The 25,651-nt window shown below is 39.2% G+C and overlaps 1 protein-coding gene and 2 long non-coding RNA genes across 3 annotated transcripts in view; 1 reads left to right on the top strand and 2 right to left on the bottom strand.

Moving 5' to 3' along the window:
• The window catches only part of basp1 (brain abundant, membrane attached signal protein 1), a 64,315-nt gene that overhangs the window by 1,625 nt on the left and 37,039 nt on the right, over positions 1–25,651 (top strand). The window lies entirely within an intron of this gene.
• On the bottom strand, positions 11,236–13,650 carry LOC121909208. The gene is made up of 4 exons (XR_006099385.1): positions 13,316–13,650; positions 13,194–13,237; positions 12,885–13,081; positions 11,236–12,112 (listed from the first exon to the last, which is right to left on the bottom strand). It is a non-coding gene; the product is annotated as an uncharacterized LOC121909208 (long non-coding RNA).
• LOC121909209 lies at positions 14,527–16,126 on the bottom strand. Its single transcript, XR_006099386.1, has 3 exons — positions 15,961–16,126; positions 15,553–15,640; positions 14,527–14,911 (listed from the first exon to the last, which is right to left on the bottom strand). It is a non-coding gene; the product is annotated as an uncharacterized LOC121909209 (long non-coding RNA).

The following is a 25,651-nucleotide window of genomic DNA, read 5'->3' on the forward strand; positions in this document are numbered from 1 at the left end:
AATAAACCGATTAATCAATAAGTCAGTTTCAAGAAAATCAATCAACAACAATGCTGATAATCGATTAATATGTTAAGTTGCTACAAACAAAATATTCTCTCAGATTGCAGCTTCTGTAATGCTGCTGCTGTTAATTAAATATATTTGGATTTAATGCAGATTTTATAACTAATCATTAAACAAACAAACTCATCATCAATAATAGAAATAAGTTGCAGTCTTGCTCTACTGCACCTGAGAAGAAATAAACTTAAAACTCAGGTCAATGTATGCATTTATACACAGTATGGATATATTAATATATTTAAATCACATTAACTCAGATCAATATGAAGTAACACTATAGATTTTATATTCTACTTTCTATCACTATGATATTCGTATCATATGATGCAGCTGTTCTATTCAATACTGATCTTATAGTCAAATTATTGCATGTAATATGTTTGTTATGTCCCATTATGTTGCTGTAATATCCATCTAGTAATAATACTCTGTTTATAGGTATTGTACTGCAGTGATGGAATGTAACTTAATACTTTTACTCACTCAAGTGCAAATTTGAGATACTTGTACTATGTATTGATTATTATTACTTTGCAGATTAACATTTTACGTACAAAACATATGCTGAACTGTACATATCTATATCTATATCTATATATATGTAAGCAGGGGCCATTCTGCATATTGAGCACATTTACTTTTGATAATGAGGTACATTTACTTTTATGTAAGAAAGATCTGCAGTGTTTTTACATAGTGGTATTGTTGATTTTACAGTACATAATGATCCTACAGGTGTTTATAGTGTATCTGATGCACTCAGTTACCTTCATATGATTAAAGGCAGCTTCATATTTCCACTGCATCGTTGTAACATCCCTCCAATATTGCAGTAAGGACTGAATTTCTGCCTGTGAAACTCAATATTAGAGCTGCAATGATTTGTCGTTAAGTAGAAAATGAATCATCGACTATTCTGATGATCAGTTAATCATTTTCAGTCTTTTTTTTTTAAAGAAAAAATGCTGAAATTCTCTTGCTCCAGGTCGTCTTCTGTGATAGTTCACTTAATATTTTTGGGACAATCAGGACAAAAAAAGACATTTTAGGTTGAATCTTTGGTTTTGGGAAACACTGATTGATATTTTTTCACCGTTTTCTGACATTTTTAAAGACCAGACGACTAATCAATTACTCTAGAAAAGAAATGACAGATTAATCAATAATGTAAAATGACTGTTATTTGCATCTCTACTCAGTAATGAGCTTTCATTCTCTTATGCTATAATTTGTGGTAAACCTAGAGTCTCAATAGACCAGTGTTACATCATCATGTTGAGGTTTAACTCTTTCAGGAAATGTTCAAACAGAAAAAAAAAAGTCATTAATATTGTGGACGTATGGAGCGTCCTGATTGGCTCATACACTCCCATGTGACTGTGATGTCTGACTCTGCCTGAGGACATTTGTCATATGTCTTTACCCTCCGTTACATACAGCATGTTGCCAGACGCTGACGTAGACATCAGCCGTCTATGAAACGTTAACCAGCTTTCAAAGGAAAAAATAAATAAAAATCAGTGGATAAATAATAATAACTCAGCTCTAAATATAATATTCCTTAAATATCTGAAAGGTACTTCATTTTGTGTTTGCAACAATAGCCTCCATATGAGCCATGTTATAAGATTACCGTGGTAACGGCAGTAATGATGGCTGTAGTAATGTGTCCTGACTGTCTGGCTGCTGATTGGCTCTCATAAATCCAGCTCTGTGTTCATTCATCTTGCTGGACGGAGACAAACAGAAACCTGATGAGAAGTTATGACTGTGACTCATTTATTACCGTCGCTGTCGGATGCTCAGGGTGTGTGTGTGTGTGTGTGTGTGTGTGTGTGTGTGTGTGTGTCAGACAGGAGAGTGGAGACATGGCAATGATACCTCGCTCGCCCTCTCCTCCTTTGTCTGTCTGTTACATGCTCTGTCTGAGTCCTTTGTGTCCGACACACATACGACTATATGACCAAAAGTATGTGGACAGAAAGTTAGGGTAGTCATAGCATAGATGTCCATATACTTTTGGCCACATGTAGAGTTTGTGTTTGTGTGTATGTATGTGTGCGTGTGATGTATCCTTGCCATGTGTCCGCTCTCCTCTCAGGGACCCCCGCAGGTCTTAGAAGGTCGTCTCTCCGTGTGTCTTTGCGGTTCCCTCCCTCCCAGACGAAGACGTCAAGGATCAAAACAACAAAAGCACTCTTTGTCGAGGCTCCAACGAGTCATGTGATCAACAGGATCACTTTCATACGACGCGGCATTCATCTTAATTAAATCGCCAGCCTTCGTGTGATGCAGACGGAGGCTTGTTAACTAACAGCAGAGTAGATGAAGTGAAGACAATGGGAGGCTGCAGCTGCTGTGTGTGTGTGTGTGTGTGTGTGTGTGTGTGTGTGTGTGTGTGTGTGTGTGTTTAGAGGAAGGTGGGGAATGGATGCACTTGCAGGTTGAGTCATCACCACCACTGCTGCTACTACTGTTACTAATACTAGGAAAAAAAAATAGTTTTCATCGTCATTTTATCTGATTTTACATCTTAAAACTGTTAAAAAAACAAGTTTCACCCAGTGATGTTAGATTATATCTTACTGATTTGATTTAGAAATGAGTTTCACTCTCTTCTTAAAGACACGGAAATCACTTTATCCCAATGGAATCGCTGCAATCTGTGGATTTGTTTGTGTATGCAACGTAAATCTATGTGAAGCTTCCTCAGTGAGTGAACAAATTCACACCAATGACCAAAAGGAAACCATCTCAACAATGTTGAACTTTGAGATAACAGATAACAGAGATAAAGTCCATAACAGCTATCTTACTAACTGCATCATCCGGTTTTGTTTTATTTTGTCACAAACAAAACCAGCCGCAGTCAACGGCAGCCACTTTCCCTTTTTTGAAGAAAATTTGAGATAAAATGTATATTATTAGCAGCACTCCAGCTACAACAGCCACTACTGCTACAACAGGAACCACTATTGGCTCTGTTGAGAGTACTGTAACTGCAAGTCTGTTGGTGCATTTCCATCCTCCTGGTTTTATTCTCAATTTCAATTTGCGCTCGAATAAATTTGGCAAAAAAGTCTTTATGCTCGGCTGAGTTGGACAGATCGGTGAATCAATCAAAAACAAAATCAGACAAAGTGTGATGGAAACAAACTGAGTGAATAAATGATGATGTAGATGAAGCATGTGACATAAACATCACTCAAGCTGTGTGGAGCGATGAGGAGACTGTAACCTTCCTCAAATTACTACATGAAACAAAGAGAAATGTCTTAATTTCTATCACATTTTCCACATGGTTTTCCATCGTTCTTCCCCTGCAACGGTTTAAAGGCCCCCGACTGGAAAATCAGCACCACCAACTCCTAATATTTGCATGTTGACAGAAACAAGCATTAAATCAAATGTTCTTTTACCAGTTTTCTGGAAATTCGGTTAAAATTTCCGCTACATTTGAATGGAAACCTACCGAAGCTTGTACTTGCTAATCATCCAACACATGGCTGGTTACAAAAATGTGCATCATATGGAGAGATGACTCTGATATTTATGCTTCTGTGTATGTAAAAAAGTGTTAGAAATGCCTCTAGCACAACAATGACACTAACTAAAGCATCATAAAATACCATAGAGGAGACGTCATGGTGGTCTAAGATGCATTCTACCTTCTTGGGATGTTTGCTTCTCTCTGCCTTCACATTTCCAGTCATATTCCCTACTATGTCCTATCAAATAAAGGCATAAAGTCCAAAAAATAGTCTTAAAAATTGACCTTAGAGATAACTTAACTCCTTAAAGTTTTACAATGTTAGAACTAAATGCAGGACTGCTGTATTAGATTTCAAAACAGTGCATAATGTTTCTGTTTTTCTGGTCACCCAGTGCCATGCTACAGTACCATAATCATAAGATTAATATTCAGTACTCAGTTTTATAATGACAACACTGGAACAGCTGTTGCAGGAGACGACGGCTCATGTTTGTTTTGAAGATAATTTAGTTTAGAACGGGGAAGTGAATTTCTTGGAAAGCGGCCACCGTTTTGCAGTCAGTTGTTTTATGTTCGTTAAACAGAGCAGATCACGGAGGTGTGAAGGTATAAAAGTGAAGTGTTGCCTGAGTGTTTACTTTCTCAGACTCCGATAAGCTGCAGAGGAAACGGAGTCAGCTGTTGTTTCAGCATTTGCAGCTTTTAAACTCGATAAGACGTTCAGACTCTGCGTGCCTCGGTCTGATAAGTGCTCAGTGTCTGTCACTGCATCTCACTGGCCTGAGAAATGAGGAAGTTTTATATTTCAACTTCCTGTCAAAGGAAACACCGCATATTAAATGACCATAAAAGTTTATTTTGGTGTTGTTTATGCTGAAGATGCACGGGGTGAGGCGATCATCTGAATTTTCATTTGTGATTATGATGTCCCACTCAGGTCCTCTGTGTTACAGGAATAATTCTACATTAGCTTATAGCTTAGCATACCATAAAGACGACACAGAGGTTAACAGCTGGCCTGACTTTGTCTAACAAACATCTCTAAAGCTCATTAACATGTTGTGTTTAATTTGTTTAACACGTACACAAACACAAATGTTAAAATGAGAAGTTGAGGTTTTAGTGGGAGTTACGTAACGTAACGACATGACTCTGTTGTTCACCAAGAATGTGGAACGTAGCTCCCTATACAATGACAAATTGTTGATATCACATTTCTGTTTGTGTGCAATTTGAGATACTTTTTCATTGATGATCCTTAGAGGTGTTGGTAGATGTATTTTTGAACGTTGGTCAGAGCAGGCTAGCTGTTTCCCCTAGCTTCCGGTCTTAATGCTAAGCTAAGCTAATCACTTCTTGGCTCCAGCTAACACACCGACATTAGGGCAGTATCGGTCATGCCATCTAACTCTCAACAAGACAGCAAATAAGTCTTTCCCCAAATTTCAAACTATTCATTTAAATATGGTTAATTATAAGCCAAATAAATGTAAAAATTGGAGTAATCCAGAGACATAACTGTGGACACTGTTCACAGTGCCACAAAAAAATCCATTTACTATTATATTTGGGTTGACAGAGCTTTCAAAAGCTCTATAAATTAAATTAGAAGTGAACCATAGGCAATTATTGCCAATAAATAAAGTGGTAGCTATACGTATCAGCTCATTTTAATGTTTGTCTGCCCCCTAGTGGCCAAAAAATGATTAATGCAGCTTTAAAAGACACACATACATATACAGAAATGTCCTCACAGTTCATGCTTTCAAGCATTACTAAGCTAAGAATACATTAGTGGAGTTAAAAGCTGTGTATCTTTAATTATACTCCATCAAGAACAAGTACACACATCAGACATTTTATCTGCAAAATATCTCAACAGCTGTGCTTCAACATAAACATTTTCCAAAAGCTAAACTCGTGTGTTTGACCCGGGCTTTGATGTGTCTCGCAGTAAGTGCTTCTGCAGTTAAAGTGCAAGAAAATGAAAGTGAAAGTGGCGGGCCGGCTCCTCCTCGTGTCCCTGCTCGCTCCAGCGTTGGAGCCCGCTCCGGAGGTTTGACGGCGGTGCAACATGTCCTCGTCCTCGGCAGCTCTTTCACCATGAGCGCCATCTGTCACATCGCGCCTCGTCTTCCCGGAAATTACAGCTCAAACAGAAAGCGACAACATTATCTGATATGTACCCTGGCGGGGCGGGAATGAACTCGGCAATCTCAGCTCTCTCTCTCTCTGCTGAATTCCAAATCCACTCACTCACTCATTCAGTCGTCCTTGTGGATTTGAAATCATTTGGCGAGGGCGGATAAAGGGACAATCCGGGCGTATTTCTTTCACCCGACCTGTCGTCTTATCAGTGAAGGAGACTGATTTCATTCTGAAAGCAGAGCAGACACTGATAACAGTTTGATTGTTATGAGATTTTAATAGCCAAACAATATTATTTCAGACTAAGATAGAAAACCTGTCACTTGTTATTGCAAAGTAATTGCTATGAAAGAGAAACCAATTATGGAGTATTGTGAAGGTTTTCTCCACGCCTGTGCTAAAAAAAAAACCCATTTGTATAGAAATGTCACTTGTGGTTTTGTTGGTAGAGACTTTTTTTTCACAGCAGCCTCAGGTTTGTTTACCACCTGAATGTAAATCTGCAGATACCAGAGCGGTAAAAAATCCTGAGAAAATCCAAACATCTGTGACATATTTGTCTTGTGATTTCATGAGTCTTGACTTGAGTGGAGGTATTTTCTGGTATTGTATGCAACAGTCAATAATTGACTGCTGGAATTTCCTGACAAACATCCAGAATGAATGTGAACCTCAATAAAAGTTCACAGTCGTAACTGCTGGCTGCTTAACATACAGTGGAGTGTGCGGCAGCCATTTTGTTTCAGCTTACCATTGCAACTGAACACAAACCTTTAACACCAGGACATTTCTAGTAATGTAGCTGATGAAAATTGATTACATCAGAAATATTAATAATCATTTTAAGCTGATAATTTCACTATAGCATGTTCATGGAAATCCTTTAACTTATTGCTTTTTAATATTTACTTAAAGGGGACATATCATGCTTTTTTTGTGATTTTCTGTTATTTATATACTCTTATGATATCAGATGTTAAACATGTAAAAATGCTCCCTGCAAGTCAAAAGCCAGTTCTTCAACCTGCTCTGAGTGCTTCGTTTGCAAAGTTACTTCTACTTCCTCCTTGTGATGACGTCAGATTGTTTGCACATGCCCACAAACGGCCGTCCGTTCCCTAGTGTTTGTTGCTAAGGTTGTTGCTAAGGTTGTTCCGTGTGTTTTTTGCATTGTCCATATTTTAATACAAAGCCTCTTTGTTTTCTGATCTGCTTATGTTTGATCTGTTAAATTGTTGTTACTGCGTTACCGGTAATCTACTTACACCAACGTGCGGAACAATAATTCTAGCGTTTGAGTTCCACCTGGAACACTTTGGCAGCGCACCACTTAGCTGTAGCATGCGGGTAGCGTGCTGAGGGGTGTACGCTCACCAGCTTAGCAACATTACCCTGGTTACCCATACTCATGTAGTGTCGCTGCCGTCATTATCATTAAAATATACGCTGTTATCCCCGTATTTAAACAATATTGCGCCTCCTCCGTCCCCCTCCCCTCTCTGTGACAGTCGGCTAGAACTGGACTTACATCCATTTAACTACTATTTATGCTTATTAAGTGCTAGTTAGAGTGAGTTTATCCACCCTTGTTTTTGGGGCCGGCCTTTATTTGTTCGTGTTGACCACAACCCCGTCTATTATCAGAGACCCAGCTTTTAATCGACTGCCATCTTTTGTTTAGGGGAATACTGTTAGAAGGTTTTTTAACTGTAAATTAAGATATTCCAGTAGAACCCCAGAATATAATAATATAAAATAGAGCTGGAAATGTAGGTGATACGGTCCCTTTAACATTATGTAATGTACTTTATTTATTTTCTCCATATCGTTATTGGTTGGTCCACCAACTGAAATGTCTTATTTTGTCTTGACCAACAGTCCAAACCCAAAGAATCCAGTTTATTATCATGTATGATGAAGAAGCACAAGCAAAATCATAAAATTGTCACATTTTAGAAGCTAAAAGCAACACATCTTTTGGCATATTTGCTTAAAAAATGACTAAAATGATTATTTGATTATCAAAATAGTCGCTGATTAATTTTCTGTCTATCAAATGATTGATTGATTGACTTGCAGCTCTAGACTGTTTACTTTTAGAGTAAAATGCTTGTGCAAAATGTATGTATTTTACTGAAATCGTTTTGAAATTGTTCATATAATCAGGCCAAAAATCAGCAAGAGAAATGTCCTTCCACAAACAATCGATGTCTAACAGAACAGGAGAAATTTCTCCTCTAAACATACTCTATTTGGTTCAAAATGGAGGACACTGAGATGCATTTAAAGCCAACGGACAGCTCGGCATGATAACAGAGCCACGAATAAAGAGCCAAGAAAAAGATTTTCTCATATAAACACTCAGATTAAATGTAGTCTCTCTATAAAAGACCATGTTTTCTCTGCTCAGATCAAGAGGCCTTTTAGTGGCAACTCCTGCAAATGTTGGAATAAATAAATAAAAAAAAAACCCCTTTAAAAACTGGACAAACATTATTTTATTCAGCAGTCACAATGAATATGTTTGAGCTGCACAGCCTTCAGCAGCCGTCAGCAGCCGTCAGCATCTTCTCTCCTCCTCTGTCTGTATTTCCTTCTGTAAATCTTTTGAAGACTAACGAATCTTGGAAACCGGTACCGACGTTTCTCTTTTTTACGTGAATCTTAAACAGTCCAGAGCCAAACGTCTGAGAATAATGAGATGGAACAACAGAGTTTAGACTCGTAGGTGCTCGGCCTCCTCACGCCTGTGTTGCAGTCCCAGTTCTGTCAGCTCCCATCAACCAGAGAGAAGCTGACGACGAGAAGAAAAATTACAAGAATATCTCTCAGCAGGTTTTTTTTTTTTTTTTTTTTTTTTCCTCAAGTGCGAGACATGATCAAGGGCTTGTCTGAAACACTCAGTGCTCTCTCTCTCTGTGTGTGTGTGTGTGTGTGTGTGTGTGTGTGTGTGTGTGTTTCTGCATGTTAACAATAAGGGTATTATTTTACAACGTTGTTATATTAGTCCATATTTGATTATACCAGAAATATAATTAATTCATATTTCAGTGACATTTGTAAAATTAATTACCTTGTTTTTAATTAGATTTTCTTTAAAACTGTATGTTCTTATTTTTAATGTTTTTTTTTAATTAATTGATCATTTGAAACATTTCTTTATTTAAAATTATTTATTTAAATAAAAAAATATATTATTTTACTTTTTATTCACTTAGAAAATAATCATTTGACAATTTAATATTTGAATTATTTTAAAATATATTTAAAAAGTAATACATTTAAGTAATAAATACATTTTTATGTATTATTAAAAAGTCCATATTTATGAAATAATTTATTTTTTGAGATTCAATTATTTTCTAAAATATTACTATTTCATTAATTAATTTCTTTTACTGTCCCTGATGCCTCAAACATATATCAGAAATTATAATATATAAATCAGTTAAAGGCGCAGTGTGTAGAATTTAGTGGCATCTAGCAGAACGGATTTGGCAGAAATGGAATATAATATTCCAGTATGTTTTAATCAGAAAATAATCCCATGAAAATAAGAATTGTTGTGTTTTTGTTACCTTAGAATGAATCCTTTATATCTAGATAGGAAGCGGGTCCTCTTCCACGGAGGCCGCCATGTTGCACCGCCATGTTTCTACAGTAGCCCAGAACAGAGAGGGCCTTTTGCGTTTTTCGCGAGTTTCACCTCCTACATGCTTGTGAAGTGGAGGGTGAGAGGGGGGGGGAGGTGTATTCATTTGGTTGCAATCTGCAACCTCACCACTAGATGCCACTAAAACCTACACACTGGTCCTTTAAATAATTATTTTTATTTTATTAAATTATGAGTAAATAATGTAAATTAATATGTAATTCATTCAAATGTATGACATTAATTAATATAATTCAATAAAATATACTAAGTAGATAAAAAATAAATATTAACATCAAGTTAACAACACATAATTACATACATCTTACTTGAATAAAGTTCAGTTTTATTCAGCTCAGAGTTTCTTGAGATGACATTTTAGTGGCTGCTCGGCTATAACACACCAACACACCAATTAGAGCCGTCTAGACTCTGTGTGCCCTGTATCCTCAGTGAGTTCAGTCTGCCTGCACAGTGCTGGATAATGTGTGCCCCCCCCCACCCTCTCTTCCCGGCCCCCCCGGCTCTTTTTGGGGTTAGCTGGAGTTTAGAGTCGACTTTGTCCCGTCTCCTCGTCTGGCCTGCCACCCAGCGTCAATGACTGCAGGGCTGTCCTCTCCCTCTCTCTCTCTCTCTCTCTCTCTCCCCCTCTCTCTCTCTCTCGCTCTGTCTCTCTCTCTCTCTTGCTGTCTCATAGTTGTGGCTCTGGACAGCGGACGCCCGCCACGTCCAATTTCGCTCTACCGGCGTCTGGCTGTGAGCTGCCGACGCAATGGTGACAGGGGTCATTTAGATGCAACGCTGAGAGGGCCAGTTTAGCCGGCCAGCCCAGTCGCACAGACACACACACACACACACACAGACAAATGCAGGAAAACAAGGCTGGGGTGGATGTTTGAGTTTGCAACTCTGATATGTTTGTACAGTACAAGAAATAGGATGCAGTAAGAAATAGATGCAGTTGTGTTGTTAGATCTCAGCCCGAAGCCAGTTTTTCTTTACTGCTGCGTCTGTGTCCTTAAAGCTGAATCCTGTTTCTGCTGCCATTTTAAGGTCACAACCACAGTTTCCTTTGTTCAGTTTGAGCTCTGGTTGGAAACCAGGCAAAAGATCGTTGACAAAAGTCTCATGACTCTTGTGACAAAAGGTCATTTCTGCTGACCTGTCATCACATTTCGGTAGAAGAGGAAGTTCTTCTCTGGTGTTCACACTTAAGAATTAAATAAAGGCTTGTTCCCTGTAATTGGTGGTTGCTGACTTCTTTTTTTTTTTTTTTTTTTGCTTTTGACCTCTTAACATTAAGCAGTGTCTACTTTTGATCCCTCCTCTCAGGCTGCATGCACACTACATGGTCAAAAGTATTATTAGTCTAGTAGAGCTGAGCGTAGCTAGCTACAACCTTTCTCTGTTCAAACTGTTGCAATCTGCTCGCAATAAACTAAATGTCAGAAAATAGTATACCGTTTCTTCTTTGCTGGTTTTCTATGGCCGACTTGCTCATCTGTCCTCTGCACATGCCCAGTAGGAGGAGAATTATCCTTTTTTTTTAAATGGGAATGGAGGTATTTGCAGAAACAAGCTGAAACTTCTGCTGTTTTTTGCTTGAAAACAGCATTTTAGAGTTTAGCCGACTTCATGTAGACGTAGTCTCAGTTAGAAGAACACTATTGTCTTAAATACATTGTAGGTAGTAAACCAGTGATAACAAACTCAGACCAAGAATACACATGAATACAGTATAAAACAGGAGGTGTCCACATACTTTTGGCCATGTACTTTTGGCCATACATCTTTTTTTTTCTTCCTACATAGTTTTTTTTTTGAATAATGAAGGTAAAACTGAACAAAAGTGTTAAAAAATGTATTTTATTTTCTCTTATTTCATATCCTTCAGGGCTGTAGTCTTCTGGTCGATTGGAAGTTTAACAAGAAGATAGTGCTGTGTTTGTTTATGAGGGCAGATAACTCTGGTTCACACTCACACAACATTGTAGGTGGAAGTAATGCACCTTATGACCAATAAATCAACCAATCGATTGGTTGAAGACTAGGTACGATTTCAGTCAACCGAGATTTTCTGTGGTTGACTACAGCCTTAGTATTCTTGCAGGGGTCTCGGTCCCCAGGTCAGGAATCACTGAGTTCACTCAGTGCAGTTCTCTGCAGACTGGTGTTTTCTTGTGCAAGAAGAGTTTTATTCTTACTTGGCAAGATGAACTGAACTAAATGATGAAACACTGCAGAGTTCAAATAAACTGCAGCAAACATGCTAGTTGTAAACGCAGCCTTGGATATGTGGTTATAGTAAATGGAACAACACCACCTGCTCTGATATCTTTGCTGCAGTTTGAGCGTTTGAAAATGTACAGATTAGCGTGATAGATTTACTGCTAGTAGGAACTAAAGAGGGAAGTGAGTGTTACATGCGTGGGCAGCAGCAGCACTTGATACAAGCTGTTTTTATCTTGTTTGTGAACTCCTCGAACTTAACGTCTCAGGGAATCTTTCTCTCCCTTTACGTGTCACATTTATGGAAAGATATTAAAGATGATTCCGGTGAAGGTGCTTTATGTTGTCCTTGCACTGGGCTTCTAGCTGGTAAAGCGGATCATAAACATCACAGAAAAGTCCCCAGAAAGCAGTCGGGAGTTATTCCCTCCGTCTCTTGGCTCTGTGGCAGGAGGGGTGGAGCGTCAGAGGGACTTTTATAACAGTCAGCTTGTGTCTTCAGTTCAGATTTCACATTTTAAATCCTGCAAATTTACCAGAAAACACAAAACTTTGACTGTATAACACATAAATATTCATGGCAGTTGGAGTATCATTTTATCATTTCATCAATAAATTATTGTTCATTCATTTTAACCGCAATTATCAACACACCAGACCATCGCTGAGAAGACCTCTACAGTGCACTTGATAATGTTAGCAGTCATTTTGTTGCTTTAGTGCATAAAACCAGGGAGTCTTAGTTACAAGTAATCACCCTTTAACTACATAGTTTCATGATTATTTCACTGAGCATGTTCAGGAATGCGGTTTTGGTTACAGAGCTTCGCTGGCTTGTTGTGCGACATATCAAGACCTCTTGACTTTGTATTTAGTTCTTTACGATTTACAATGTAGCACAAAGTCAAGAGGTTGTGATATGTAACACAACAAGCTAGTGAAGCTGTAAACAGAACCACGTTCCTGCAAAATAACTTTGACAAGAAATAACAGACGAGACATTGTTCACATTGGATTAGCAATCTTTGGCAAGTTTCTAGTCTCAGCAAATTGATTTATTTTCTGCACTGGAATGGAAACCGATGGCAACTCGAAACCCATTTTAAAACCGATATTGTGCTTTGGACAATGATTGGCAGTCATGCAAAGCATGCGCACAATTTGTAATTAATGAGCTGAAACATGCAAAACAACTGATATTCTCTGTTTCCCAGCAGAATTTCTTGTTCTATTCCCAGTACTTTCTCAAAAATGTCACTTGGCTCTGATCCATTCTGAGAAACCCGCTCTGCTCACCAGTGCAGCCCTGCAGAGATATTGATTGATGTTGGACCATGTCTGGCTCCGGGTGGAAGCTGTTGGGCCTCAGGGATCCGTCCAGACAGATGGAAAAGAGGATGGTGTGGGATACTGGGATGGCAGAGCTGCTAGTGGTGGGCTTAAAGCTGCAGTGCTATTGATTGACACAGGAGATAGAGCCCTCCGAAGGCGAGCTGAAAGCAAGACAAAGAGAAGAGAAATATTCTGCTCTAAAACAATCCTCTGGTGGTTTTAGTAGCCAAATGGAGCCTCTATCCTTTCGTGATATGTGCAGATTATATCTACCTCTGTAATACTTGTAGCACTCTCACTGGACCTTGACAGTGGTTCTGGAAACAGCAGATAAGCAGTAATTAGACTTATCCCCACTCCAGTATCTTACCCTATCTTAGAAAAAAATGATCTACCTCTCTGTATTTTTTCTCGTCTGTTTGCTCATTCCAGTTGGCAGGTTACTCCTCACCTTTGGTTGTTTGTGGTGTTGGTAATAAAATCATGACGTCACTTCCTGTCTAACCTCTGTTCCACTAGTTTCTGTAACGACTGATCCACATCGCCTACCCGAACAGCTCATGTGTGCTGTGGAACCTCTTGGTTTTCATTTCGGCGCCCATGTTAACAGGTTAGAGCAGACACAGCCTGAGTGAGCAGCGTGGCTCAGGTGCGGCTGGAGCTGCACTGCAGCGGTGCGTCATATAGAGTTTCAGGATTGAGACTATTTTATTCTGCGTGAGGCTCGCAGTTCTCAGAAAAAAACAGACCAGTGAAAATGATCTGTTGATAGTCATATCAGCATCATTTATCAGCATCATTATCATACCAGCAACATAACATTACTGACACCGCTCACTATAGTTTCAATGTCTATATCTGTAGAATATGTCACAAACATGACAAACATTTTTTTATATAATTGAGCACAAACTTCTTAACCTTTTTCTGTCTAAATATAAATGAAATTTATAATGAAATGAAATGAAACATTCTATCACTGATGGCCAAGATAGGGCTGCCAGTAGCAGCGCTGCAACAGTAACGCAGCCTGTGTGGTCACCACATACATGCGAGTTGAAGCAGTTCAGTGAGGTAACCATCATGCACAGGTAAAGGTAGGCAGTGTGTCCTGGCCGTAGCTCAATGCAATCTCTCATTCAGTATTTCTTTGATTTGCCTTAATAAAAATATCCAATGTGTTCATGTGTTCCTGGAGTTTACTTTCCATATTCTAAGACAACACTTCCTTTCAGAGGTTGAAACCACTCTGAGCACAGAAAAAACCACAAGCACTGTAGCTCACTATTTACTACATTGTAACTCGGTTTGGTTCATATCCATAAAACTCCCCAATGCTTTCTTCTAAAGTCATTTTTTCACCTCACTAGTTGTAATCTCTCCTGTCTAGAAACTTCCACAGTGTTCGCTCCTCTCTGTCCTGCTGTTTCAGTCACTTCTCAAGCAAAAAAGTCAAACTTTCTTTGGTTTCACCTCCTTAAATGGGAGAAATTGTGGCTTTTCTTTGGTTAGTGACACAGATATTGTTGTTAGACAGTTGAAAAACAAGGAATTTTAAAATGGACACATTTTTTGATATTTTTGACATTTTATTGACCAAACAATTAATCGAGAAAATAATCAGCAGATTAATTGATAATGAAAATAATTGTAAGGTGCAGCCCTTGTTCACAAGTGTAGTTTCTAAGGTACCTACTGTTGCATTTGCTGTAAGCTGCTCTGAAAAACAGTGTTAGAAAAATGAAAGATGTAAATGTGATCGCCCCTTCTGGGTACATCAGCTGAACACAAACAAATCTCTGCAAATCTCAAACCAATCAGGAGGAATCCTGACATCACCTCTAACCTACAGAGCCCAGAGTTGTACACACACTGTGTCTTTTCAGACTTTCACAATCTCATGTTTCCTGATCTTGCTTCCTTTTTATTGTTGTTGTGCCTGTTTATTGGACCTGTGAGGGTTCGTCTCAGGAATCCAGATGGTACGATGTCTGGAGAAGAAGGAGGAATCCAAAGTAGATGGTTGAGTTTTAATAGTCTTTTTCTCAAACCACCTCTGCTTGTCTCTAACAAATATCTACTTATTGATAAACCCATTCTTAGAATCATATGACTGCAATTCCTTTATACGTGTGACACTGCCTGTTAAACCTTCCTACAACAGTTCCTCATCTCTTTACTGACACTGAACACCAGTTCAGGATTTCAGGTATTCTTTTGTTCTCTATGTGTACTTAAACAAGACAAAAACAGGAAGGTATTCAAATAATGCAAAGAATAAAGTTGCTGTATATTCTCGATAACATGCAAACACAGCTGAGTACACAGTCTTTACTCCTCCTCATCACACCGTCCATACTACATAATACAAACAGTGGTTATGGCTTGCCTCTGTTTGCTTATTTAAATACGTTTTTTTTAATATCTTCTATGTTTGAATTAGCGGGCTCATTTTTAAAACCTGCACAATGCATGTTGTTGCATATTCAAATCAATTTGAATATGTTTTATGTGTATGGGAAAGCACTGTTTGCAAAATGGCCACATTACAGGTTGTTCCCACAGGTTGCCAGTTCAAAGGTGAACAAGTAATCCCAGCAAAAGGGCTATCGCTTCACCTGTTTTTACCAACCTTCATCGTGATATTAGTCAAAACTGTCCAAAAAAAAAACACCCAGCTTGCCAGGCGGGAGGGCCTTCTCATTTAAATTCAACAGCGCCTACGAGGAAAGATGCAGAGACGAGATCATGATTCCTTTGAAAGTACACAAACCGAGCGCTTGACAGCACTCAAAGTCTCCTGTCTTAACAGCGTGTATCTGAGGCTTGGCGGCGGTGGCAGTGTGTGTTGGGAGGAAGGATTATTGGCAGGAGCCTGTGATGGAGTGGAAGATAGAACTGGCTGTCACAACAGTTTGGGAAAAGTCCCTTTGAAATGACAGAGAGGACTAATGCATCCACCCTGCGCTGTCTCCAACTCCTCCCAGGGTCCATTTTGGTTTGTGGTTTATGATGTGCACTTTATTGCAGCTTATCTTACATGTACAGCATGCACTCCTGCTCAAAATGGCTGCCATGAGGACTGATCAGTGAGGCTCTGTAAGGCCTTCAGTAAAAGACCATCATGCAACATCTTTCCAGATGACAGCGTGAACACGTCAAGGTGTAAACAAAAGGAAATTAAAGTCCAATACGGAGATTGTATCATCAAGATCTGCTGAAAATGAAAAACAAGTCAGATAATTAGAGAGCACATTTTGTCAGGACAAACCGAGGAGAAAATAGACTTCACATGAAACTAAATGTTTTACGGAGACGAATGAATTCAGTCGTTGATAATCCAGCGACACACTGCGGCCGCTAATTTGCATCCTCGTGCCCTTGTCGCTCGTCTCAAACACGGTGACACAAAACTAAAACACTGCATTTAGTCTGGAAGCTGTTTTTCCATTTCCACGCCTGATTTATTATAGTGTGAATGAAATTGACCCAACAAGCTTCGTGACAATGTCACTGAATCAGACACTGTGTCACTGTGCATTTAAACCAGGCTGACTATCCATGTTTATTATGCTGCATTCACATTACGTAGGACAGAATGTAGCGATGGGAAATATTCCCACGTTTTGGACTTCATGTCATTTAACTGAAGACAGTTATGATTGCAAGCTTGGTTATATCAAGGTTAAACATAACATTGTCAATTAGTCAATATAACACTATCTCCATTGGATATGGCTTTAATTACCTCAAATTATGGACTTTGGGTGACATGAAGCATCCATATTTGCTTTTTTCAGGCACTTCCATATTATATTGGTTGGCTATATTGGAGTTTTCCCAGTTATAATTTAGCAAAGTTTATCTTGACTACTACAGCCACTGCTAATGCCAACTTCAATGAGAATGAACTTGCTTTTAAACAGAAAAGAAAGCCCAAATTATACTTTCTACATCTGCGTTATGACGTTCAGGGCCACATAAATTGTCATCTGCTCATCTTTGTGCAGACATCTACAAAATGTGTTCAAAGTTTATAATTTTAATTTAATGGGAATATACGCACCTATATTGCATTTTTGAGTATATTAACCTCTTACCAGGCACCCCCATTTTTATGCACAAGCCCAGAAATAATGTACCCAAAATAAGAAGCTTACTGTTCTTTAACCCCTTTTGATTACAATCATAACCCTGGTCTCGTTTAAAAGGTAAATCTTTAAATTTTACAATCAAAAAGTCAGAATGAGTATAAATATCAAGGCTAAAGTGTCCCACGGAGGACTGAAGCTGCCAGTATGCTTTTTCAGAGGTGCTTGTCGGATGGTTGAATAACTTATATAAGATAGAAACTCCCCCCCCCACACACACACCTTTCTGTTTCTTAACTTTCCAAATCGACGATGTGACATTCACTCCCACTTCTCGCCATAATTGTCCCGCTGAGCGGAGGTGTACTATTTCTGTCATTTTCATGTGAACAACTGAGTGCAGTCCTTCAGGGAGAGACTGTCTGAGAATGTATGCTGTCATCCCATATTTAAATGATAAATATCATTATATAAATATCAGGCGGCAACTACCATGACTTGAGCTGAAATATTGTCGCAATATTTCTAGAGAAAGTCGAGTTTAATGTTGCTTGATATACAATACCTGCCCTGTTAGCACAATTAAGCTAAGGTAGCTAACGTTAGCCCAAGTGTGCAGCGCTCTGTGTTCCCAGTAAGCTAGCGTTAGCTTGGGTCGTAGGTAGTAGGGCGTGAAAGGCAACACCCTGCACTCCTTATTTGGAAGGTCCTGGCTCCAAATGGAAAAAATGGCGCCAACAACAAACTGCAACTCTGGGCTTCAAACCATCTTTATGACATTCAACTTTTCAGTCCATCTTTGGGTGTAGACTTTTGAAACAATGGTATACAGTTATTAGCGAAGCTGACCCCTTATGGCTAGTTGACAAACTGCAAATATAAAAACAATCATTAGGGAGCACAGACAGCTGTTAATCACAGTACACTCGGTTCTGTGTGGGCTTAGTTAAAACAACCAGCTGTTATAAAACATTGAGGACCTCCAATATGGCTGCCAGAGGATGCATTAAATCATCTGAAAGAACTTAAACATTAACAAAGACAACACAGAACAGCTGATCCATGACACACTGTTTCTGTTAGTCTGACACAACACTGGTCATTGTGGTTGTCGACTGTTTTTCTGTAAATCAGGGAGTGAGCAGACAATGAGCCTTGATAGGAAGTGAGATCTGGTCTGTACTGTACGTCTGACTAAGACAGTCGATCAGACCATGACGTCAAGCGAACACTGAGTGGTCATGATTCACGGAAAAGTATTTAAAAATATTTTCTTTAAAAAAACGCCTGCAAATCATTACTCAACGGTACAGACATTTATAGACATCTGACTCAAACCGTGTCTTTCGGTAAGTTGTGGGGTTATGTGGAAATATAGCTGTCAAAGTAATTTAGGAGCAAAAAAATAATTAATCATACAAAAACACGAGAATTGTCGTATTTCAAAACAGATGATTGCAAATTTAAATCCAGATCGCAGTGCTGCCAGAACTGCAGTGTACTGTAAATTGTATGCTTGTTGTGACTACAGCATTATTAATCTTTTTATGGTTATGTTTAAACACTGGAAGCACTTGTTTAAGGTTAGGGAAAGATCATGGTCTTTGTTTAATACAGAAAAAGTCCACAGTGACTTTAAGCACATCATGTGTATGAACATTTAAGCGAAACCACAATTTTTCATTAACCAAAGTACTTTTGTTGCCTAAACCTGGGTTAGGGTTAGGGGTTAGGGGTTAGGGTAAAGGTTAGGGGTTAGGGGTTAGGGGTTAGGGTTTAGGGTTAGGGGTTAGGGTTAGGGGTTAGGGGTTAGGGTTAGGGTTAGGGTAAGGGTTAGGGTTAGGGGTAAGGGTTAGGGTTAGGGTTAGGGGTTAGGGTTTAGGGTTAGGGGTTAGGGTTAGGGTTAGGGGTAAGGGTTAGGGTTAGGGTTAGGGGTTAGGGTTAGGGGTAAGGGTTAGGGGTTAGGGTTAGGGGTAAGGGTTAGGGTTTAGGGTTAGGGGTTAGGGTAAGGGTTAGGGTTAGGGTTAGGAGTACTACATCTTGTACACCCATCATCCACCCCGACCTCCTCACTCCGACATCAGTGCAATATACTGTATGAATGTTTGCGCCTCATTAATTCAGAAAAATGTTGCCTGTGAACATTATTCATGCAGTAATTATGTTTGCCAATGCAACATAATTGGGAAAACAATTTAGTATAAATGTAATTTCAGGGAGACAGAGTTGACAAGACACATTATGCATCCTAGTGTGTAAGTAAATACAAATAGTAAGGTATTGTATTTTTGAGGAAAACCAAATGAAGCTTAAACCAAACAAAAGAAATGAAACTGTAACAAACTTATAATTGTGAGTAGCGACTGCTGCTTCCATTAAACTTTGTATCATTTCACTTCTATGGAGAAAAAATTAAAATATGACTTGATATTTGTTGGGTTGGTGGTTTTCAGAATTAATGACTGTACATCGTACAAATACTATAACTGTCGTCCAATTCTATAGGAAACAAACTTATATTCTATAATTAGATGCATTTTCATTGCTTTTTCAAGTGTTTTCCTTCAGCTGAAAAGGCGCTTAAATTAATATTTTATGGTAATGAACACAAAAACATAGTCATTGATATGCTGCAGCCACACTAACCACTAATTTACATCTCCATGTACCAACTGCTATTCATTATTGTTTGGCATTTTCTATTTTCTATCTGACACATTATAATTGGGTTGGAAATAATGGCTTTTTGTGTGCTTTGAAAATGACTAATTACTAAATTTAGAGCATAGACTGTGACAAATAATATGCACACTGCAAAAATATGCCCTCCATACAAAATGGGCAATCTTCTACAACTCCCAACCTAGGGGTCAGGACCCCTTCAAGGGGTCACAAGATAATATGAGGGGCCATAAGATGACTGAAGGATAATAAAGCAGAATAAACATATTTCTTCTACACAAAATGATTTCTTCTAATCTTTGCTTTTCTTGCACTAAACCTCCAGGGGCTCCAGGTTTACTCCACATCAATCTAGTCTACAAAATTTGATTAACTGAAAATTTGTTTTAAATTTGCTGCTCTGAAGTGCAAAATCAACTCTGACAGTTTCTCCATCGCTTTTCTCCAACAGGGACTTTTTGTGTCAGTTTATATTGAGTTCATTTGTTGTAAAGTTGTATTTTATTAAAACTGCACTCAGAAAACTGAGAACAAGGTCGTATTATTCCATCATAACACTGTAAAGCTACAACCAGCTATTATTTTCATTATTAATAGGTCTGAAAACTACTTTCTATGATTGATTGTTCAGTATATAAAATGTTAGAAACTAGTGAAACCCCAAGATATTGAGTTTACTATCATGGAAAACTGGGAATATTAGAAACTATTTACATTTGAGAAACTGCTAACAGTGCATTTTGTGATTTGTTGCACTAAAATAAATGACTTACATGACTAATAAAAATCAAAATTGTTGCAGTTAAATGATTTTCTAAGGGGCCCAACAATAAACTTTTGCCCCAGGGCCCCTATAGCAGGTAAATCCTGCCAAGAAAAGGAGTTGAAGTAGACGTTGCTTCAGTTTAAGCCTAAAATAATGACTTTTGTTTTTTGAAAACTGATGTATAACGCTTACAGCTCTCTGAATCTGCAGCCTGCAGCATCTGTTAATACCCCCGTCTTCAGCACTTCAGCTTATGTTTGGTTCCCCTTTGAAACCAAGAGACAATATTAATAAATTGGTATTATAAATAAATTGCTTTGGCAGATTCACTGGTATGAAAACACCGGGGTGTTTTGGCTACACTTTGCAGCTCCCCTAATTGAGAGGATTCAGAGCGCCTTTGACAGATTGAGTGGACTGCAGTGCATCGCATGATTTAGTAGACGGAGGGGCAGGTTGCCAGACTGAAAACATTCGGAGGGTTGGCAGCAACCAGAGCTGCACTCAAAGGAAAAGGCAGCGGGGCAGCTCAGTGCTTCAATTATCGCTGTCTACATATTTGGTTGAATAGTCAGTGATATGTTATTGGGTTACAGCGTAGGTGTCAAACTGCTGATTTCTGAGGGCTGATGTGGTTCATGGTGAGGTCAGTAGGCAGTTGTATATTATCATGTTTTATTTGTCATTAATGCAGCTTTTTTGATTTTTAAAGCTGCACTAATCAATGTTTTTAATTTTATCAAAGGACGTATCCGGAGCCCAATATCTGTTTTTAAATTGGTTTTGGGCGGCCATTGGTTTCCATTCATTCCAGTACAGAAAAAAAAAATCAATTTGCAGAGACTAGAAACTACTAGATTGGTAATCCAGCATGAACAGAATCTGATCTACATTATTTCTTGTCAAAGTTACTCTGTCATTGTGTGGGAAAGCAGTTCTGGTGTGTTCAAGGACAGTCTGAGATGTGGTAAATTTAGCCGTAGGCATAGTAATAATAAATATATAATACAACTCTGCAGTTCCCCTCAGCTCTATGAATATTTTTAATGTCTTTTAGCTCCTAGTTTTACATTTACTTTACAGCAGACAGACAAAGTTAGAGACTAACTGGTGAAGAAAGCAGCTAAAAGAGTCAGATATTTTTCTCTGGAGTTGACGGAGACCAAACCAGAGCTTACCTGTGTGTTTTAAAATGGAAGTTGACCTGATCAAGAGTGTTTAGCCACTGATTCTTATAAATGAAATCTGACATGTTTATAACATGCAAATCTTAGCTGTAAACATGTGTAATAATCCTTGCCTGAAGAGCACCTCATCTGGATGCTGCACTCTGATTTAAAAGTTCTGATTATTCTGTCATTTGTAGCCGCCATGAAATTCCTCTATTTTGCGTAGTTATGTGGTTTCACCAGAAATATGAGTCACAGTGTGTAAAGGAAGCTGTTATCTGCACACACACAACCATTTCCTCTCATGTCAGTTTACCTCCGAACGCAGCAAAACTGAAGAATCTCATCAGACTCTTTGTCACTCTGACAGGCCGAGCGACCAACCAGAACAAACATCGTCTCTCCGTGAGGCTGTCTGTGTTCAGCCAAAGGTGTCACATCTATTTGTCTGCATGGGTCTCTGGGTGTGTGTGTGTGTGTGTGTGTGTGTGTGAAAGACTCTGACCAGTTATCTCCCCCAGGTTGTCTTTGGCTGACTGGCCTCAGTTTCTAACAGCAAAAGCTTTTTGCTGGGTGCTCTTAGCATAGTGGGAATTACTCCCATTGATTTATTCCCCTTGCTTAACTGGGGAATGAAAACAACTCCACTGGGCTTTACTTACCTTAAGATTTGATTTTTTTGTGGTGATTTATTCAGTGATTCTCAATTGTCTGCTGGATTTGTAATTTGTAAAGTTACATTTTCCAGCACATATTTGCTTGAAACCTGATATAAAACTAATCTCATGTGAATACTTTGAGGAATACTTTGGAGCCTGAATCTGATCCTAAATACAGAAACATTAAGTTAATGGAGGCTGGAGGCTTTGGTGCATTTTGGGCACAAGCATCCGGTTCTGCTTTGTTAAATCAGGAAGTGAAAACTTTTGACCTTATTTGATGATATCAGCGAAAAATACCTCTGAGCTTTGTCCACACTGGAATTAGACTCCATAACTTTCGGCGTGATAGTGCCTTGCTCAACGCAGCTATACACACATTCATGAACCCTCAACCTTTGATGGCCTGCTAGACGAGTTAGAGATGAATGTGTTCCTTTGGTTAAGACAACATTACTGATCCCAACAGCCAACAAAGCATAACATAAAGTGTTTGATAAGAATAACTCATGCAGGAAGAGATTTACGGCTGATATGAATCCCCTTTTTTTTTCTTTCCCTGCATTCTTTGACTATTTTAACGAAACAGTTGATATCATATTACATTAAAAAAAAAAAAAGCTGTTGGTGGTGGCTGTGGTTCATTGTGCAATTAATGTTTTCTAATAAGTCCTGTCACAACAGCTGCGGATACATGCAGACTGTTTTTTTTTTATTGTGATTGAAACCATTTCAGTTTACATATGATGTGATCTAATACGTCCTGGTGTTTACATGCATTTAATTGGAACAGCTGTGTGACATGCGCAAAAGTGATGAATGCATCAGGGCGATATGTCACAATGTTCCCACCAGCTACTGTCAGCCCAACAATGAGAAGGTAGGGGGGAGACTCAGCAGCCAGACAACGGCTGAGACTATCACTACAACGAGAATAGCTGGTCAGTCCACCTTAAGTGAGCTAGTCAGGTCAGGCTAACCCATTGTCGCTAACTTCGGGGCTAACCACGGGCAGGCAGCAAGCAGGACACGGGTCTTGAGGAGCTTGAGTAGCATTTATTCACTGACAAATAGCCTGAACTGTACACACGCTGTACTGCTACGTTCACAGCCGCTAACTTCATACTCTCTTGTATCAGTCACCCATTTGTGGGACTTGCTATCATTTCCCTGTCTCCCCATTTCGAATTCGGATAGTTGCATGTCTGGGTTTGATTGGAGGGTTTATGCAGATCATCTGTGTGCAGAGTGTGGGGACTGGCTCCCAGGTGGTGATTGAGAGCAGCTGGGTGCGTTCTCCCCTCGGCCAATCAGGCTGTAATGACGCCCTTTTTCTGGGGTTTAAGAGAGGAGAGAAACTGCACACCGTGGTCTTTTGTGTCGTCTTTCTGGTCTTTCTCTTTCTGATGTGAGGGTACCTTTTTTACATTACATTACATTACATTTCATTTAGCAGACGCTTTTATCCAAAGTGACGTACATATGAGACTGATACAACACAGGCAGGGATCTAGTCAGGAGACAACAACACCAGTAAGTGCCATAAAGCTGAAGTTTGGGCCCGATAGGACGTAAGTGCCAACAGGCAGTGCAACAAGGCAATAATTAGAGTGCATAGAAGTATGTTGTTTTTTTTTTGTTTTGTTTTTTTTTTCTCCCTACAGTTCATCAAGTGCAGAGGTGTTTCGCGAAAGAGCTTGGTTTTTAGTCTTTTCTTAAAGATTGAGAGGGACTCTGCAGATCGAACAGAGTTTGGTAACTCGTTCCACCACCAGGGAACTACAGAGGAGAAGAGTCTAGCCAGCGACTTAGGGCCCTGTTGTGGTACCTGGCACCTTTTGTTGGCAGAGCGTAGTGGGCGGGAGGGAGTGTAGACCTGAATGAGGGAGTTCAGGTAGGCAGGAGCCATTTTAGTTGCTTGTGTAAGCAATGTCAGGGTTTTGAATTTGATGCGAGCAGCAACTGGGAGCCAGTGGAGGGATATCAACAGCGCTGCCGCGTTCTGGATCATCTGCAGAGGTTTAAGTGTACATGCAGGGAGGCCTGCCAGTAAGGAGTTGCAGTAGTCCTGTACCAGGAGTTGTGCTGCACGCTCAGACAGGTAGGGTCTGATCTTCCTGATGTTGTACAGGGCGAATCGACATGATCGAGCGACTGAGGCCACGTGAACCTTGGCCTCAGTCGCTGTGAGGGAATACCATAACATAAACCAAGTGTCCTGCATTGGTTTCCTTGTGCCCATCGTGCAAGAAGTTGTGCTTGTCCCATGATAGCCTAAACACCTGCAGGCTTTTATTTTTTTAATACATATTAAAGAGGCATTATTTCATTAAGGGGACGTTTCCCATTGTGCAACACCTTGTGAGGTTTCTCCAAGTGAATATTATTTGGCTTTCTTTTTATTTCTTCATGTGGCTGGGAGCTGGTTTTCCGACTTCTTACAGAACATCTGTGTTCAAGGGGAATCAGTGCCGCCACACTCTGTCACACAGAAACAATCGGATTAAGCATTTACATGGTTATTAGGCGCCAATGTCTTCCCATTGAACAGATTATCAAAGGTTAACACCAACCGTCTCAACCTGATTGAAAAATTCCTTCCAATCAGGCCAGATCTCTTCCGATTGAGGTGGTTACATGAGGCATGTTTACTCTAATTGGGCTATTATTCCAATTATATAAATGGGTCCATTGAAAAGCCACTAATGATACTGAATTACCAAGTTCCCTTACTGAAGAAGCACTACTGTAGGTTAGAAAGTGTTTCATCCACAGCACGGTGTCATAAACTATCAGCATGCAACTAAGCATAATGTGTTTTGTAGGCTTGGTTCAGTGTTGCAGCTCCACTTGCCCTTTGAGGTAATTACTCAAAAGATCAACATTTAGCATTGACATTTTCAGGCGGGGCAGGACACGCTTGAGTCTCCCTCTCAGGTAAATTTAACGATTACCTCATCAGCTCCATGCGGTGACCCATAATGGAGACAGTACAGCCACATTTTAATGATTTCATACTCGAAAAGGTTGTTCTTCAATCTCCCGCTGTGTGTTCCGGGTTTCCTAAAGTGATTGTATTTCTTGGCAGTCAAAAAGGTTTGTTTCAGTTACTGATAAGCCTAGATGTGACTTTATCAAAAACTTAAGATAACTCTGTGCCGGTAAATGTGATAAAAAGGAAACAAACCTTTTTTGCAGGAAACATTACAAGCACAGGTGTAAAATATTAACGATGCTGGTAAAGACCTTTTTCACAGGAAACATTGTTAAATCTGCAAAGGTTTAATGAATCGATTAGTGGATAAGACAGAAAATCACTATTTTTATAAATGAATAATTGTTTTAGTCCTTTTTTTTTAAGCAA

The sequence above is a fragment of the Thunnus maccoyii genome, chromosome 12 (genome assembly GCF_910596095.1).
Source record: "Thunnus maccoyii chromosome 12, fThuMac1.1, whole genome shotgun sequence".
Taxonomy (NCBI): Eukaryota; Metazoa; Chordata; class Actinopteri; order Scombriformes; family Scombridae; genus Thunnus; species Thunnus maccoyii.